This window comes from Corvus moneduloides, chromosome 4 (assembly GCF_009650955.1).
Source record: "Corvus moneduloides isolate bCorMon1 chromosome 4, bCorMon1.pri, whole genome shotgun sequence".
Taxonomy (NCBI): domain Eukaryota; kingdom Metazoa; phylum Chordata; class Aves; order Passeriformes; family Corvidae; genus Corvus; species Corvus moneduloides.
In genome coordinates, this window is record NC_045479.1 from 71867602 (window position 1) to 71880049 (window position 12448).

General features: G+C 45.8%; 1 long non-coding RNA gene across 1 annotated transcript in view; it reads left to right on the forward strand.

Moving 5' to 3' along the window:
• The first annotated feature begins 5507 nt into the window (after window positions 1-5507).
• The window catches only part of LOC116443565, a 32575-nt gene continuing 25634 nt past the window's right edge, over window positions 5508-12448 (forward strand). The window contains exon 1 of the long non-coding RNA XR_004239983.1: window positions 5508-5590. This is a non-coding gene — a long non-coding RNA (uncharacterized LOC116443565). The remainder of the gene's footprint in view (window positions 5591-12448) is intronic.

A 12448-nucleotide genomic window follows, 5' to 3' on the forward strand; every position in this document is an offset into this window, starting at 1 on the left:
GTTGTTTGCATGGCAGAGCAGCATCACGGAGCTGAACTCCCCTGTCCCTGGTGTGAGGGATGCTGGGAACAACTCTTCCTCTGGGGGAGGCTGTCATGGAAAAAGAGAAAACTGAGGATTTGGGAGTGTTCAAGTAATTTTGGGAAATCAGAACTTGACTGGAAAGGCTGAAAGCTTAAATATACAGAAAATTAACTTTTAATGGAAGAGTTATGCACACACTGGAAAGGAAAACTTGCTGTGTGGCCAAGGCTGTGCCCATCCAATGGGATGCAGAGTTCCCTCACCCAAAGTGCCTCTAAAGCAGGCACGGGGTAAATTTGATGGTGATAGGCTCCAGACCCCACCATCAAGACCAATCCTTATGCCCAGAGTATCTCCAAAGAGGCTGCTCAGCATCTCTCTGCCATCCCACTCTGCACTGGGTGGAACGGAAATGCAGAAGGTCCATGGGGGAAAGCTTTGCAAGGTATGGGATGGTGTAGTGTGAAAGATGACATTTGCTGGCCTTAAACTGGCTGTCACACCCACAGAAAGGAGATTACACCTTCCAAGCAGGGCTGCTCTCTTCCCTTTAGGTAGGTGGGATTGGTCTGCCAAGGTCAACAATGAAGCAAAAGTTGGGAGAACTCATTGGTATTGCAAAGTTGGTTGTTCTGCCCTAATACTTCAGTTAATGACGTCATTGTTTTGTTTGGGAATGGGGCTCGGGGAGGCTTCACAGCATCCCAAGACTGCATTGCAAGTGTTCCTGTGAGTTTTATACTGATCCCTTCCTCCTTACTGTGTGCAGCAGACAGTTTCTCAGACAAGAATTTATTCCAATTTTTAGGGGAAGTTCAGGCTTATCACTACTTTTAGTCCAAAAGATTTAATTCAGACCTAATCGTTGTTCAGGGGAGCTGATAATTTAGAGTTGTTACCTCAGGTGACACCTCCCTGTTTGAAGTCATGGTGTCCACTGAAGAGCCACCACCCAAGAGCTGACCTTCTCCCTGAAGGATACTGAGGGCTGGGAATGTCTGTGAGTCGAGGGCTGTCAGTCAGGTTTCAGAGCCAGGAAGATGCTGCCCTCTCTCTGCAGCTGGGAAATCGGGATGGTGTGAGAAAAGTGACTTCGCTGAAGTTTCAGAGCGGAGTCAGGAATAGAAGCGATGTCCCTTGGCCCTTTTTGGGATGAATCATCCTTGTAAATCCGCTTGCCTTGGCTGATCTGGTAAATATAGGGTGTGAGAAAGGGTGATTAAGTGACTTATCTGAAGTCACATGCGGCATTTATGGGATTTGGACACAATCCTAAACTGGCTGCACTGCTTTAACTCCAATGCTTTCCCTGCTGTAGCTGTGACCCTGAAAGCATGCAAACAACCATCATGTATTAGAGCAGCAAAGAATAAATTCACAGCCAGCCCGGAAAATCAGCTCCCTAAGGAAATACAAGATTAATTCCATATGGGAGAAGATGCAATCTAAAGCAGCCTGTTAATTAATTATTATTATTATCTTAACCAACCCAAGTATGGAGTCAGGGACACAAGTAAGGTTACAGATTTTGACAGATGCAGACTGATTTCTTAGAGCATCCACACCAGGCAGAGCAGCTAATCCTTTTCACAAAGGTGCAAATTGTTAATCTGATTTGCATGCTTGGCTGGCTGCTTTTGTCCCACCACTAGGCAACAAACAGGAGGAGCTGGAAAAGCTGGAATCGTTCAGCAGGAATATGATAGCTGGACTTGATGATCCTAGAGGTCTTTTCCAAGTTGAATGATTCAATGATTCTGTGATTAGGAGATTGGGAAGTCACTGGAGTTTGATGAATAAATGAGAAGTTGTGACTTGGCTGCCACCTGAAATTAATTTTTGATTGACTTTGGAAGGTGTCTCTCTGGGGCTGGTTTCTGTCTTCCGAAACAACGCAAACCAAAAAGGGGGGAAGGAGGTACGTGGGGCTGGGGAAAGAACAGCTCTTAATTAAGGCCTAGGAGCACATCTGAAGATCCCGACAGGTGGTAGCTGGCTTTAGTACCTTGCAAGTGAACTCATTAAACACCAGCCTCTCTCTGCATTTTTAATATCTGTGAGGAAGGTGGTTGAGTCTTTTCTCCAAGGAAAACAAATCTGTTTAGTATTATATTATATTTAAAGGAGTTCTAAAATTGGGACTGGAGCCCCATCCTGTTGAGCCAAAAGGCACAGTTCAATCTGATAAACAATAGCTTATAATGAACTAAACTTTTTTTCCCTCTTAGCGTCTTTCTTATTGCAGATGAAAGTTGGTCTCTCATTTTATCTTTTAGTCTTAGGCAAGAGATTGTGTGGTCAGATTATACACTGCATCAACCAGATCTCCACCCCAAGAGCTCAAACAGGGAGCTCACAAAGAGACAACTTCTGAGAGACACTAAATGTGGGTGTCTCCATCTGTGACCCCAGCCTTAGCCTTGATATCAAAACTGTAGATGTTTACAAATGAGCTTTTCCCTTCAGGCTCCTTCAGTAACTAGTCAAATGGGACTTCCTGCCTTTTGGGATAAAATCCTACTGGTTTTGTTGTGTAATTTCAGGGCAAACTCCCCTGACCAAGCTGCCAGTGGAGGACTTGCACCTGGCTGGCTTTGGGAGCAAGAAGTGACATAACAAAGCCTGGGTGAGCCAAGGTAGGCAGATCCTTTGGAAGTCAAAGCTCTGTGAAGTGGGGACACCTTGATGTCTGTTTTTCAAACTGGGGAGAACTTTGCAAACACCATGAAGTGATCACCCAGTCCCTGGGATTTCCACCTGCCCCGTCCTCATGCAGCCCCAGCTGTGGCAGCACAGAATGGTGCAAACATCTCCATTGATTTGCCCAGTGCTGGAGGTCAATCACAAAGCTGAGAATTGAACCAAGTTCAATTCCCAAGCCATGAACTTTCCTTCCTTCCCCAGGAAGATCCACGGGTGATGTCTTTGTGTGATACAGCAATTAATCCTGCCTGATGCCCGGCTACCACAGCAAGTTTGATGGCCACACTTGGTGACACTTAGTTACCCAGAAGTGCTATCAGCTCTGTAACACAATTTGCAAGAAGTCACCATTAATTAATGCTAAGTTATGAAGCACTTCGAGGGAAAGTGACACACCAAATCGACATCAGTGCAAGAGGAGTTCATTATGGCTAATGTTACGACAATAAAAGACAGAGGAATTAATGATGACTTTCAATGTTAAGTATCACTTTTCCCATGCTTTAATGCGTTTTCTCAGGAGGGAGGGGGTGCTTGGAGAGGAGCTGGGAAGGGACAGCATCATTTAGCTTGGAGGAAAAATAACCCCAAACCATTCTCCAGCTTGTCTGTGTACTGAGTGTCTGAGCTGTGCTCTGTACAGTCACAGTCACCTTTGGGTGTCACAGACCCTACTGATCCTCACCCCTGTAAACACACCCTAAAGTGCTCGCTCACATTCCATAACTCCCAGGAATCCCTCACAGGTCTCCATGCAGAGCAGGTTTGACATTAACAGACCTGCCTCCAACTTCCAGCCTTGTTTTGATGGATTAACTCCTCACCATGTACTCAAACACCGCCGTGCCCATCCCACCCCACTGCAGACAGACCCATCTTTCTCCCTGTCCCTCCTCTCTTCCCTCTTGCCTTTCCCCTTCAAAATCTCTGCCAGATCTTTTCTTTTTGCCAAATTCTAGTTTGGTTGTTTGTGAATCTGCCTGAATGAGTGGAAACCTGAGGAAGAAGGTGGTGATTTTAGGGGTTTTATTAATTTTTCTCAAATCTGTTCTCAGTTGGATTCATAGGGCAGCGTGAACTCTCAGAAAAAAACCTCTCAAACATTGTACTGAAGAAATGAAAATTTGCGTCTTCACATGGATTTAAAATATAAAACACCACCTGAAGAGCTGAGCATTGACTAACAAACTATTGCAGGGTGTATCTACATAAATGACTACATTGAAAACCTCTGAGGGTTTCTTATGGCACCAAGAACTCCGAAGAAGTTAGTCTCAGGGATTAAAACATCCCAAAATGATAAAGTCATGTTGTTTTATTTTAAGGAAGGAGATGTTGGGGATCTTCCATTTGAAGTTCTGGCTAAAACAATCTTACTTTGATCGCTGCTACCCCAAAATTGCAAACCTGCATGAGACTGTGGAGTAGAAACTCTCCTGCAATGGGCTGTGAAGCCAAACCATGGCAATTCCCTCAGTTAATCAATACACAAAGTGCTGCTGTGGTTCTGATCTCAGGCAAAGCCTCATATGCTCCCCTCATCACAGAGCCCTGCCAGATCAAACCCAGGAATTCAATAGGAAACCCACTCAAGCACGGCAGAGCTGCACTTCTGAGACAAAACAACGTTAGTGCTGAGCTGTTTGATGGTGGCAGCCCCACTAAGCAACAAATACGCTCCTGTCCTGGGAACAGGCCCTAAAAATAGTAATAAAAATCTAATTTGAGGGAGGCTGGGAGGATCCAATTGGAAACAAGGAGTTGGTTTGCAATGGACCAGTGCTTGGATGCCTCACTTCTGCAGGCTGGATCCCAACAGCAGAAACCATGACCTTGTTCCTCGTCTTTGCCCCAAGGACACACAGCCAGAAGCTTGGAGGTGAGCGATTGTAATGGCCCTCAGGAGGAGAGCCTGAAAGAGAAAACTATTTTCATTTGCATTGCTCCAAATCTGGTGAGATATGAAGAAACTTCCTTTCTCAAATTATATGAAAGAGAATGGAACTGTTTGTCCAACTGGATTAAGGCTGGAAGCTCAATGACATATCAGGATGGTGACTTCCGCAGGTGAATCTGGGAAAGTATTTTCCTCCTTTGACTCTGTTTTTCCTCCTTTTCCTTGGTATTTGATATCCAGATTTTTTTTTCATGAGGACAGGGACATAAATAAATCTCATCTTCTCCTCTCTTTCGATGCCATGTGGCCCTCCCCACCTGTTCCCAGGTGTATCCCTTGGGAGCATGGTCTGCAGCTCTGTTGTCCCTTCCAAGATGTCTTTACACCGCAGCAACTTCCTTCTCAGCCTTGCCCTGCCACCAATTGACACCCCAGCTGATGAAATGCCTGAATATTTTGGTTTGTGCCCACTCTGAGGCCTCTTCACTCCACTTTCCTGTCACCTGGACACGCTTCACCTCTTTGGATGCCGTTCTGCCCCGTGTGCTGCTGTCCCTGCCCATCCCTGCATCCCCCCCTGCCCACACGTGCACGCTGCTACAGTGGCAATGAGATGGAGATTACAGCCACTAATTGCACACAAACAAGTGATTAGGGGGACAATCGCAAAGCACACCCCACCCTTGCACTAATTCTTCATTCCCTGCATGGAGTAATGCCCTTTTGTTTCCCTGGATAAGTCCCTAATGATGTTAGGGGGCATCCAAAGAACACGGTGGCACCAGGGTGAGCTCATTAATGAGATTAGCCGAGTTTTAATTTAGATGAAAAGCAGGCAAGGCAGGGAACAAGGCCTGTTATTATTTTGCATTATAAAAGATGGGTTTGGGAAGCAGGGAGGTATGGAGGCAGCTGGACGAGGGCTAGGCTGGGGACCTTGTGGAGGGAATGGCAGCAGATGCCCTGGTAAGTCATTCTGTATTTCTATCCTAGACTCGTTGACCATCATATACCTTTAGGCTGAGGTGAGACAGTACATTTCTACTTTATTTCTTTTGAGTAGAGCTGTGATTTGACTTGGCTTCCCCGAGAAGTTACTGGGTGTGGGTGTGAAGCTGGTCTGGGTGCCCAGTGGGATGCTCCTGGTTTTGAGCTGAGGGAATTACTGGGGGATGTTTGTCTTCATGGCTGGGCAGTGACCACTCTGTGCCTGCAGCCTTTTTTTTTTCCTCCCAAGGCTTTAGTGGTAATCCTGATCCCTATGGCTGGTTTGGCAGAGGTGAGATAATGAGCTGTTGCCTCACCATGAGTTTAAAATGAGCCAGAGCCTCTCCCTGCTTTTTTCCCTAATGCAGCCAAATTTCTTCTCTTAAGCCAGCACCGAGGAGCATCTCCAGAGAGAGTCTAAATTCAGCATCGACAGAATCTGTTGTATTTCCTGCCATAAGTGAGGGTCTCTGAAGTGCCTGTGGCCAGGGAAGTTGCCTTTACCTGCAGCTTGCCCACTCCAGGACCTCCATGCCAGGATATCTGAGGATGCACTGGCCAGCCAAACCTGGTGCACAGGGTCCTGGACCAGGAAAGAAGCTGTGACTCTTCAGGACTCTTCCTTTAAGAAGTATTCCTTTAATGAAGAAGGCAAGTTCATCCGCCTTCCTCTCTCTGCTGAAACACAACTCAGCTTCCCAAAACAATCACTCATGACTCGTTTCCCATCTCCCCTCACTCTCCCTATGCTTCCTCATTAGCTGTGGGCATCCCTACCTCCACCACAGATCTGGGATGAGTTTATTAACCCACATTATCCCTTTGCTTTGCAGTACTGAGAGTCTGGACACCAAGGGAAAAGTCTAACCTGTGCCAAGCTGTTCCCATTTGGCAGCTTTCTGAACAGCTCACGGTACTTAGAGCAAAGAAAAAGAAATAAACACTTTGTAGGTGTGGAGTGGAACATTTGAGAGATCCGCTGGAAGCAAAACTCCTGGAAAACGCAGGAGAAAGAGAGACAGACATATCAAGCAATACTTTAGCTGTACTTGCAAACTGTGGATGCCACCAGAAAATGGAAGGCAGGAGGTGACTCTATTTCTGTCAATTGCTGGTTGTGAATTACTTGAGACTTTTAATGGTTTGCAGTTAGCCCAGGCAGAAGAGGCCAACTACAAAACATCAAGAGAGAAATCTGAAGAGCCCTTCACTCTTGTGCAAAAAATGAAACCTGGGAGGGAGAGATGAAGTGTTGCCTCTTTTTCCTGACACGAGAAAGGACAAAGAAGAACAGTAAAATAGGGGAAAGATGGTGATTTCCTCTAAATATGAACAAGTTCTGTCCCCTTTGACTCGACAAGGCTACAGGAACCACAGCATTTCCTCAATAACTCTGGACCACAGAGACAGGACAGTCCTTTGGGGCTGACATTAATTTTAAATAAGCCTCTGTCTCCGTGCCTCTCGCCTTACAGACACATTGCTGTTTACAAACTCGATTTCTTTTCTTTTTGAGCTTTTATTTTTACAGGAATGGGGCTGTGGGAAGGGGTATCCAGTGTGCTGGGAGGTGTCTGTCTCCACTGGCAGGGAGGGCTGAAAAGGGCGAGTCAGATAACAGGGTCACTGTGGATCTGGAGACAAAGGCATGAAGTGCAGTGCATTGATTTTTGTGTCTGTGCTTGTTAATGGCACCTCCATGAGCATGATGACTTTGGCCTTTGCTCGTGCCATCTCACCAATGATATAATATTTCTTGCCTGGAATAAGGAATAAGATCCTCTGTGAGAGTTATTGATGAAGAAATGAAGTTCCAAGGAGGTTCAGCAGTGTTTCTGATGACCCTTTAACCTCACCCCCCCACCCCCCCCCTCAAAACACTGTGTTGGAAAAGCCATAAAGGATTTTTCTATATTTTTGATAGAAGAGATGAGAAACGCACAGGGCCCGTGCCTTAGCTCCAAAATCATCCACCTGCAGAATGGCAGGGAATAAATATAATTTGTAGCTCTCATCTTGATACAGATCCATCCTCTCCTATAATGGAGACCTTTCTCTAGCAGAGCTGGTTAAATTTGAACTAAATCTCAGCAGGGAAATTTCAGCCACTTCCTGTTTCTCTTCCTGCTGCAGCTCCCAAATAAAAATATTGAAGACACATGCTCGACTTGCTCTTCACTGCTCCACAAATGGGATTTGGGAAGAGGAATGGAAAGCTGTTGGGGCAAGAGCTTGGTAGGAATAAATATCTGTTGGGATGGAGAGCCTGGCACAAAGATTTCCTGGGAAGATGATGCTCAGTGACTGTGGTACCTGGATCACGGAAGGTTCCTCTGTCACACGTCCCCCTCTGGACTGGCTGCAGGCTGGAGTAGATGTGAGACAACACCAGAGTGCAGAGGGGTCAGAATAACACCTGAGACTCTCTGGACATGACAGAGGAATCAGAGCACAGAAAAAACCCACCTTTGAGCTTCAAACAAATGCCAGTTTTGAGGTGACAGCTCCAGCTGAGTCATGTTTATGGGCTTGAACACCACTCAGAGACCAGAAGTGATTGGAAAGGCCCGAAAGACTCAGTTGGACTCTTCCAAAACACATGGAAAACCCCTGCTTTGACATCAGATGTCAAACTGACATTCAACCTGACCTGCCAGACCTGAAATACTCTTCTTGGAAGCCAATGCATTTTTTGGATCTCACAAGAAGAGGAAGAAGAATGACAACCACAGCATTGTAGAAATGCTTGGAGAAGTTTACAGAAGATCAGGGTAACCCAAGTTCTTGTTAATAGATCCCTCAGGGTGGACTAGAGGGAAAAAACACTGAATAAGCAGTGTTTGTAAATATATTAATGTAGGGTTTATTTTAGAACAATTTGCTTACAGAGGAAAGCAAGTGTGTGGCCATTTTGGCTGTTATTATCTACAGTAATATGAACTATAAAAGCCTAAAAATATCACTTAAGAAAATGCATAAGAAAGAGAAGGAAAAGATGAGAGTAGAAAGATCCCACCACGTGCAGGCTCTGTAACGAGCCTTGGTTGTTGCAATTTCAATGTCTGTTGGTCAAAGTTGTCACTAGAGACTGAATCAACCAGATGTTGATGGAAATCCCCAGAACACAACCTCTGCTGGGTTTATATTCACTCAGGTTCAGGTGGGATCACCCAGGTACCTCCCCTGGGGCAGGGAGTTTCCCACTGGATGATGGAAACTTGTGGGTCAGGGACACCTGGATGATGGAATGTTGTGGATCAGAGGACGCTTTGGGAAGCTTTGACACCTTCAAAGGCAACACAGCTGCCTCTTGCATCAGCCCAGTTGGCTCCACTATGTCCCATCATGGCCCATCAGCAGCATCAGCACCTTCAGGCTCTGTGTGGATGTCCTGGCACTGCCCGGGCAGGGGAGTTATCACAGCTGAGTTCACTTGATCAGGACAAAGAGACAAAGTTCCCTCCTCCCAGGGTTTGCCTCTTTCCTTATCTGGTCCAACACCAGCTGCAGCCTGAGCTGGGCTGTGCTCACCCCTAGGTGGGTGCTTTGCACCTCGGCAGCTTCCCCTGAATGTTTGAGCCACCAGCATCCCAGTGTCTCTTCCAGTGTCAAATTCTTCTCCCTAGACCTGGGAGGACTGGACAATAGTATGACATTTATCTTATCCCAGGTTCCCTCCACGCTTCAAATTCTGTTTGTAGGTGTATTTGGGGAGGGGTGGCTTCGGTGGTCGCAGATGAGCAGCGGCTTCTTTGCAGTTTGCTACAGTGGGCAAAAGCCCTTCCATGATTTTAGCAACGTGTAAGCCATGAACCATTTCAGTCTCTCACAAGAGATGGACTTTTCCAAAACTCATGGAGAACCTCAGGTGAATTGGCACCCATTCAACCTGGCCAGCCAGTCCTAAAATACACTTCTTGGCAGCCAGAGCATTTTTTGGATCACACATTAAGGGGCAGAAGAATCTGTGCTGCCAGGGGATGATGTGGGGAGTGCTCACACCCCCTGGCCACTTGCTGATGGTAATGGTGCAGGAGAGAAACAAAGCAAGAAGAAAAATCAAGCACATGTATCTCCCTATCAGTATGTGCTTGTTATTGTCATCATTGGCTTTCTTGTATTTCAAGACTTGTTCTTTTGTCCTGAAGTTCCCTGTGATTCAGGGATAATCCTTGCATTACAAGAAAAAAAACCCTGCAATTTTTTTTTTTTTCAAATTGACAGAGATTTTTAGGCTTTATCCATGATTCATGGTCTGTCCTGCCCTGTCTCTAGAAGCCAGAAAATATTTGTCCTAGCATAGCCTAATGGTGAAAATCTAGGATGCAAATAAAAGAAGCCCATGTTATCACTTTGAATCTTTATTTAGTCAATTTTAAGGCAGTCTTTTGATGTTGAGGGACATGGCCCTTAGTTTGGGATGCTGGCCAGGCTGTTGGAGTTGGCAGATGGCCTGTTGGCTCTGCTGGCTGCAGACTGACCTGCCACACCAGGTCAGGAACAGCGAAACACACCCAGGCTGCCTGATGTGGTTTGGGGAAATTCAGCAGGCAACACTGCTGGGGTTTTAAGAGACAGAGAAAAGGGATAAAGACAGCAGGGAGAAGATGCTTCTGTTGAAGATACCTACATAGCAGCTCTGCTTTAATAGCATTAATTGATGTTTGACTTCAGTGAGAGCAGAAAGATAGAGATAAATGAATGAGCTGTAGAAAGAATGATCCTTGCTGGAGCTGCCTGGTAGGGAGAGACAGGGAAAGCACGAAGGTTAAAAGTCTAATGACAAGCATCCTTAATGATTGCTTCTCCTGTATTCCCTCTGGGTAACATTTCCTGAGTCTAAATTGTCTTAAAACCACTCTAACGTGGCTGAAACATTTCTAAATATAATTCAGCTCAACTAATGCTAAAGAATATAATGGAATTTCAGGAAAGAAAATCAAGCACAGTAAGTTTTTTAACCATTACGTGTCTTTCAGAGCAGGCCAAATGGTGCATGAATTTGGGTAAATAAAGGAGAAAAAATCTTTTTTTCATGTTAGCTGGAGTGGAAGTTCACCTGTCTGCAGCAGCACACAGGCTCCCTGCAGACCGTGTCTCCATGGATCCATGGAGACACAGCATGAACTCCTGTGCTGTGGCAATAACAAAAACCTCGCCTATAATCCTGGGGAAAAAAATCAAGGCAGCTTGCTGAAGCAACACTGAGAGTTGCCACAGATGGTGATTTTTCAGTGCTGGGCAAACAGATCTGTCTGTTGGTAGCCACAGGTGTACAGGGGAGGCGGCATCACCCCTTCTCCAGCAGCCCGAGCTCACTGGCTGCTCCAAAGTGATGTGGAGAGGCTGCAGAAAATGGCTTAAAAGCACAATTAACTTTCTGTAACAATAGCCTCTTTATTCTTCATTATGAAAAGGCCTGAAAGGGAATTTGTTTTCCAAGATAGATGTGAAATGAAGCTCTATCAGAACAAGTAACCTTGCAAGCCAGACACAATAGGCAGTATCTACCCACCGCTTCCTCCCCGGCCCTCCCCAGGCAGTGCACAGCAGCTTGCTGTAAGCCTGGTTTTGTCTGCTCCCCCTGCTTATAAATTACACTCATTAATAATATTTTCGTTTCTTGGAAAACCAATAAAATAGTAAATGTGCCTCTGCAGTTGCTGCCCTGCTCGGGGCCAGGCTCTGGCATCTCCCGGGCAGGAAGGTCAGAGCGGTGGGATGGATTCACACTGCTGGGTGAGAGGCTCTTTGAGCTGCCACCTTCAGGTAATGCTGCTCTCTCCCTTCCCTGATCTTCCCAAGTCCAGCCCCAAAGATGATCTGTAACTTAAAGAGACTCACAAATAGCACAGACTTAGGGTGTGAGTACAAAATCCACCTGATGGACCTATTTGTGCATTTTTACTGCAGTATTTGAGCAGTTAATGCAGGGAGTGGCCAAATTTTGAGCTTTGGCTCAATTTTTCTGTAGCAGATGTGAGAGAAGACACCTGAGACAGCTTCCCTTGTCCTTGAGGGACTTCAGACCCCAATCTCTCTAAGCATTGCTATTCAGGTCTGTTTGCACTATCCTACCAACAAATGTGAGGGTGATGCAGCTGCTTTCGGTATCATGGAAATGTTTTCCTTATTTCCCTTTGGAAAGCCTAGAAGTGAGACCAAAACTGGAATGAGAAGGATACAGGTGAATAAAAATTGGGATTGCTAATTTTTATGTGGGTTTCAGAACCAGGAAATAAAATTCACTGCAAACATATGGGGAAAAAACCAACAAAACCTTCCCCAAAATTAACCAACTCCCAAATAATGTCAGTCAAGAAAAGCTGATAACAGAAAGTTGGCAGAGAACCCTTAGGCACAAAATCCAGTGGGAGAGTCTCCAAGCACCAAAACTGGGTGCTGGGTGCTATTTGCAGAGTAACCAAAGGCTGTGGGTGCCTCACAGAAAGGCTTTTCTTAGGAATTAAGATAGGCAAAGCAGGAGGAAAGGATTTGTTTTCCCAAGCTTTGTCAGAGAGTCGATAGCAGAACTGAGATGTGAGCTGTGCTTCCTGCTGGCAGCAGGACACTGGACACACCTCCCTGGGGAGCAGGAGGGGCTGGTGGCAGGTGACCCAACTCCAGACAGTCCAAATAAGGGGCTCAGTGGAATTTAAAGGGAAGGACATGGTAAAGATGCTGTGTTCCCCCAAGTCAAATTGATCAGGAAAAGGTTTTGGGGGAACTTGTTGCTCTTACAAGGCAGGAAAGGGTCACACCTTTTGACTGCAGCATAACAGGACTTGGCTGCTGACTCCCTGATGTCTGAAGATCTTTTCAAGGTCTGACCTGTCT